Raw genomic sequence first — 6,606 nt, 5'->3', positions numbered from 1 at the left:
TTATGGTGCTTAGAAGCAAGATCACTGCTATCTCCCCCAAATCTGCCTCAGTTTCTCTTTTTCTGTTCATGTAAAGTACAGAACATGCAGACTGTTGAGCACAGGGAGTACCCACAAGGTGAGCTGATGACTTACTCTCTACCTGTGACCCTTCACTTGGTGGCCTCACTCCCTTCCATGGCTTTTAAGAAATTGTAATTATTATTTTGGCTGTGCTGGGTCTTAGTTGTGGTGCAAAGGCTTGTCATTGCAGTGTCTTCTCTTGTTGTGGAGCATGGATCCTAGGGCACATGGGCTCAGTAGTTGTAGCTCCCGGGCTCTAGAGTACAGACTCAATAATTGTGGCACTCAGGCTTAGTTGCCTCATGGCATGTGGGATCTTCCTGGACCAGGGATCAAAGCCATGTCCTCTGCATTCACAGGTGGATTCTTTACCACTGGACCACTGGGGAAGTCCCCTTCTGTGGTTTTCATGAGTATCACTTGGAGTCCAAGTAGATGACTGCCAAATCCAGGTCTCCAGGCCAGCTCTTTCCCTGATGCTCAAGGTTCTGAAGCAGCTTGGAGCAGCGGTAAACATTCTCAACTCAGACGCATTCTAGATTGACAAGTCACATTAAAAAAAATCCAATAGTTTCTATCAACTTCAGGGTTACATCTTTAAAATGGAGCGAATAGAGACTTTCTAATGGAGTTGCTATAATGAAGAAATGAGATTGAGTGAGTAAAGGCACCAAGTGCGTTAGCCAGTTCTTACCTCCTACCACAAAATTTTCAGGCACTGACATTCACAGTGAACTGCGAAATGCAAGTCCCTGAATTGCACTGTTGAAATGCAACACCTTTCTGAGGTGATGTGGTCTCAGACTCAGTGTTTCTCCCTGATCTCCAGTTTCTGTAGGCTGGCTTCTTTATAACTTCAACTGCCTATAATTGTCTGTCACGTCATTTAGTTCAACTGCCCCAGCTAAAGACTCAGTCTGTTGGGCTCCCATTTTCAAATTTCAGGGAAAAAAGCCTGTAGGCCCATGCTCCTTTTCTAGCCAAGCCACACAAGTCAGATGGTTGGCTAGTGCTTGGTTTAGGAGTCCAGACTAATCTATAATAATTAACTGTTATATGGGTCAGTCCACCAAGGCATTGGATAGGGCATATTCCTGCTTGGACATTAGTTTTTATTATCCTCTATTGGAGGAATTTATAATATGTTTAAGGTGGGAGTGCTATCTTCTCTGCCCAAACTGGGCATGTAGATGAGCTTATGAAACGAATGGGACAAGATTTGTTTAATTAGAAGCTGAAAAAGAATTCTTGTTGTGTTTAGAGTCATTTGGCTGGAAAAATATGGTGAGAACTGTTGAAGGACTTCTTCCCTACCTTTGGAAAGAAGCCTCCTTTTGGTTGGAAAGAATGATGTCAATTCGTGCAAAAACAAAACAAAAACCAAAGTGAAGAAATGGGGAAGACACAGGAACAAATTCATGCACGCTGTGAGCATGTGTGTGTACTCAGTCATGTTTGATCTGTTGTGACCACATGGACAGTAGCCCACCATGTCCTCTGTCTGTGAATTTTACAGGCAAGGACACTGGAGTAGGTAGCCATGTCCTCCTCCAGGGAATCTTCCTGGCCCGGAGATTGAACCCCTGTCTCCTGTGTCTCCTGCACTGGCAGGTAGATTCTTTATCGCTGTGCCCTCCCTTGCGTGCTAGTATCCAATAACGCTTCTGCAATGTCTTAGTTATGTAAAGAGGCAGTTCCCCCTTTCAGCCTATTGTCAGTTTGTGTTGAGTTTCTGTCACTTGCAATTAAGGGTTCTGGCTAGTATAGTTTCTCTGAAGGGATTATTTGGCAGGCAGGCAAATGTCCAGTCCTTTACTTTCTTGAAATCCATGGGATTTGAGGTCTGATAGATTAGGCTTCCCTGGTGGGTAAGTCTCTGATCAAGAGTCGAATGTCAGATGTCCAAGTGAAGCCCTTTAAATCCTGCTTTAACACTCATGACATTTTACTAAATAATTTTCTTTTAAGGTAGAGGTAAAATCTCGTCCAAAAATTAAAGTCAACTGGCATATGGTTTTTGTTGCATGTATTAAAACAGGGCAGATACAAAGAAAGTTGGAATAAAACCCAATACTTACTTTCCTGCCTTGCCCCAGACTTTGCACTAGAGCTCAAGGAGAGTGAAAAGGACAGATAGGGACTGGAAATGTATCATTGTTTCCACTATGAGTTTGCTACAGTAACAATGTGCATGATACAAACTCAGCATGCTTCCAGCCTAAGCACCTGAGATACTTGACCATCTTTCATTCCGGAGATACTTGACCGTCTTTCATTCCAGAGATACTTGACCATCTTTGATTCTTCACCACCATCCTCCTCTAGATTTAGTCTTTTCAGAAGAAGCTGAGTTGGTAAACGGGGAAGGAAGAGATTCTTAGAACACGTCATTGCTCGGTGTTTTGTGGGATGGCTGCCTCTAAGAGTTACAGAGTTAGAAAGGGAGAACATAAACTCGTGGTGGAGCATAAAGGTGACTTTATTGTTGCTCTGTCTCTCTGTTGTGTCCAGCTCTTTGCAAAACCATGGACTGCAGCACGCCAGGCTTCCCTGCCCTTCACCATCTCCTGGAGCTTGGTCAAACTCATGTGCATTGAGTCAATGATGTCATCCAACCATCTTGTCCTCTGTTGTCCCCTTCTCCTCTTGCCTTCAATCTTCCCCAGCATCAGGGTCTTTTCCAATGACTATAAAACCTGTATTTCCTGATAATATCATTCTCATCAGCCTATCATTGATCAAGCATTTCTGCTAATAGAATCACTCCTATTTCTACAAATGTCACCTCTCGTCCTGGTTTTCTTGGGTCTCACCTTCTTGATTTTTACCAAGTGCCTAAATTACTGTTATCATAATCTTTTCTTCAACTGGAATCACCTTTTAATTTAACCTCATTATAAATAACGATTTTCATGAAAATCACAGATTTGATACTATCATTTATCCATTTTCATAATATAAAAAAAATTAATATAAAATATTAAAAAAAGTTACAGATTCTAAAAGAAACCTTCCATATTTTAGCTAAAATTATTGTGTACACCATCTTTGGAATGGAAGCCACATTTTAGAAGAAAACTGGATTACTGTATTGTTTCTAATGTTATTGCCTGTATATGTTACAAATATGGAAGGGATGACAGAAGCTTTATACCTCGATATCACTAGTAGACTTCATAAAGACACTTGTTAGAGAGTCTAGCTGAGGATAAGTGAATTCTGATGGAGCAGGGAAGTTAGAGAAACAATAATTTCTTGTTTGTTATGTTTCTCTCCTGCTAGACTGGCAGCCCTGTCAGGACTGAGTCTGTGGCTATTTTGTTCACTGATGTATCTGAGCAGGTAGCAGAGAGCCTATCATGTAGTAGAAACTCAGTAAATATTTGTTGGGGAAAGAAAGTATAAACTGAATAACAGACTCCATCAGGTCATCGTGGTGTTCATTTGTTAAGGTTTTTGAGGTCAGGGATTATGAATGTCCTTTTATTTTATTTTTTTTTTAAGAAAAGTGAAAGTGAAGTCGCTCAGTCGTGTCCAACTCTTTGGGACCCCCGTGGACTGTAGCCTACTACGCTTCTCTGTCCATGGGATTTTCCAGGCAAGAATACTGGCGTGGGTTGCCATTTCCTTCTCCAGAGGATCTTCCTGACCCAGGGATTGAACCCAGGTCTCCTGCTTTGTAGGCAGACTCTTTACCCCTGAGCCACCACCTTTTAAAAAATATATATATATTTATTTGGCTGCATGGGATTATTTAGTTGTGGCACGCAGAATCTTTAGTTGTGACATGGCAACTCTTAGCTGGCAGCATGTGGGATAGAGTTCTCTAACCAGGGATTTGTCCCAGGCCCCTTGCGTTGGGAGCATGGAGTCTTCACAGTGGGACCAGCAGATAAGTCCCATGGGTGTCTTTTAAACAGCATCTTGAGTGTCTGGTACAATGTCTAGCACACATGCAAAGATGAAAATAATTTTTTGTTGTTGTTATGTGAAGATGTGTTTAGTCTAAGTCTGTTAAGTTGTGATACAACAGAAATAGAATCACATATCGTAAATAGCATCACATATCACATTTTAAGCTTTTCATTTTTTCCATTTTTGGTTGATTTAGGAAAATTTTCAAATTAGATTTGAAACATGTTTTTAATTGTGGTTAAATACACATAAAGTGAAATTTATTCACCACCATTTTTAAGGGCATGGTTGGGTGACGTTAACTCCCTTCACACTGGTGCGCAGCCATCTCCTCCATCCGTCCCCACACACTTCTCTTCTTGCAGAGCTGAAACTCTGTACTCATTAAACACTAATTCTCTGTCCTCCCCACCACCTCTCCACCCCATCCTACTTTCTGTTTCTATAAGTTTGGCTGCTCTGGGTAACTCACATACAAGACATCATACAGCTCTTGTCTTTTTGTTAGTGGTTTATGTCACTTAGCATAATGTCCTCAAGGTTCATCCTTGTAGCATGTGTAGTGATTTCCTTCCCTTTAAAGGCTGGGTGACACTACATGGTATATCTGTGCTACGTTTTGTTTATCCATTCATGGACACTACTTGGGTTGCTTCTCCCTGTTGTGCGTAATGCTGATGTGAACACGGAGATACAAATACATCTTTGACAAACAAAGCCTTATATGAATTAATAAAAGAATCAATGAAAAAATGAATTAAGGAATGACAGCAGCAGTCTTCTGCATCGCTAAGGAGGAGTATGACCCTACTGGGAGATGCTGGGTGGAAGGGACAAGAAGAAAGGGTCCCAGAAGGAGCCTTATTTCTCTGGTGATTTTCCCTGAGGCTGGTCTTACTTGGAACAAGCTCATAGTGCTCCATGCACCAGCTCTTGTGCGATCTCTGAAAATGCCTTCCCACTGTGGTTTTATAAATCCTTCTTACGCTGATTTGCTCCGAAGTGCTGTGCTTTTCCAGGGCATAAATTATTGAAGCAATTGTGCTCAGCAAAGGGAAAGATAGGGAGACCCACCTGAGCCTTCCAAAGTGAAGACCAGACACCTTGTCTGAGTTCCAGCAGTTCAGAGCAAGCCTGACCACGCCCTCCCAGGCAGGAAGTCATGCAACTGCCAGAAGGGCCACCCATTTCCTTAGTGTGGCAGGGGAATCGAGGATCCAAGGAGGTGTACCTCTAATCTCTTCACCTCTGCAAGTTCCCCAGGCTTTCTCACTGACCAGGACTGGGAATAGAAGGCGATTCACAAAGACCAGCTGAAGCCATTTTTAGGTCTTCACTCTCAGGCAAGAGGATCTGTTAGTATCTGTGCAAAGAGACTCAGAGCTAGCATCACACACAGCATTGGGTCTGGCAGGGGGCACGATGTTCCCTGTGAGTTGAGTGAGGGGAGGGACTCCCTTTGTGCTCGGGATCTGTCAGCGTGTGTGATACGGATGTCTGTCAAAGTAGACTGATGTCTAAGAAGCTTGACTCCCATTTCCTCAGAGGATGCTGGAAAACAGACAGGCTGAAAACAAAAAGTGTATCTGTCGTTTCATTTATCAAAGTTCTTACAGTTCCTGGTTTGAAGCAAGGGAAAGCAAAACAAATATCTGGTTAGAAAAGTGAACTTGAAAGCTTGAGGGCTGGCATGTTAAAAAAAAAGTTAGAAAACAGTGCTATGAAAATCTTAAAGACAAAAGCAAAAGAATAGAATATGCTTTTGCTTTCTGCTCACCCACCCTAGTGCAAGCCTTCTAGGGAAAGAGACCAGTTTGAACTCTAAGTCTGCCATTTAATAGTGGTTTCAGCCTTGGGCCTATTCATTTTTTTGAGCCCCAGTTTTCTCATTTGTGAAGAGGATGTCATAGACTTTCCCTTGTAGGGTGGTGGGGATAATAGTCCATGAGATGCGCTTAGCAGAGTGAGCCACACACAAGCCTCTGATTAATATTAGCTGTTACTCTTATTAGTCTCCTAAGTAAAAATTGCCTTCAAAGTACATGAGCATTACAAAAGCCGAAAACTGAAGCTTCCCTTGATAATCAGAGGATTTTATAAATAGGCCTTGTAGAGTCGGAATGTTATTTTGAAGGCATAGTCACTCATCAGCGTATTGATTAAGCACTAGGACATTCCCCAGTTGTATTCTGGATGTTATACAAATGAGGAAGATAAACACAGCATCCTAGTCATGTGATGTCACTAGCTGCAAACACAGAGGCACATCCTGGGATGTTTTGTGAGAGTGTGTGAGCATCTAAAACCCTGTTGGCATGACCTCCCCAGGTTTTTTACAGAAGAAAATAAACACCTTGGCCCCATTTTTATGAGAAAGACATTGATTTTGTACAACCTCAAAGGGTGCAGCATGGGTAGCAAAGAGAGAAAGGAAGGGTGTTAAGAAATGGATGGCAAGGATATTTCCTTACAAGAGGAGTTGTGGACTTCCCTTGTGGTCACAGGTTAAGAGTCTGCCTGCCAATGCAGGGGACATGGGTTTGATTCTTTTCGAGAAAGATCCCACATGCCCCAGAGCAACTAAACCCGTGTAACAACTACTGAGCCAGTGCTCCACAACGAGAGAAA

This window comes from Oryx dammah, unplaced genomic scaffold (genome assembly GCF_014754425.2).
Source record: "Oryx dammah isolate SB20612 unplaced genomic scaffold, SCBI_Odam_1.1 HiC_scaffold_9, whole genome shotgun sequence".
In the NCBI taxonomy this organism is placed as follows: domain Eukaryota; kingdom Metazoa; phylum Chordata; class Mammalia; order Artiodactyla; family Bovidae; genus Oryx; species Oryx dammah.
This window is presented reverse-complemented; position numbering follows the sequence as displayed.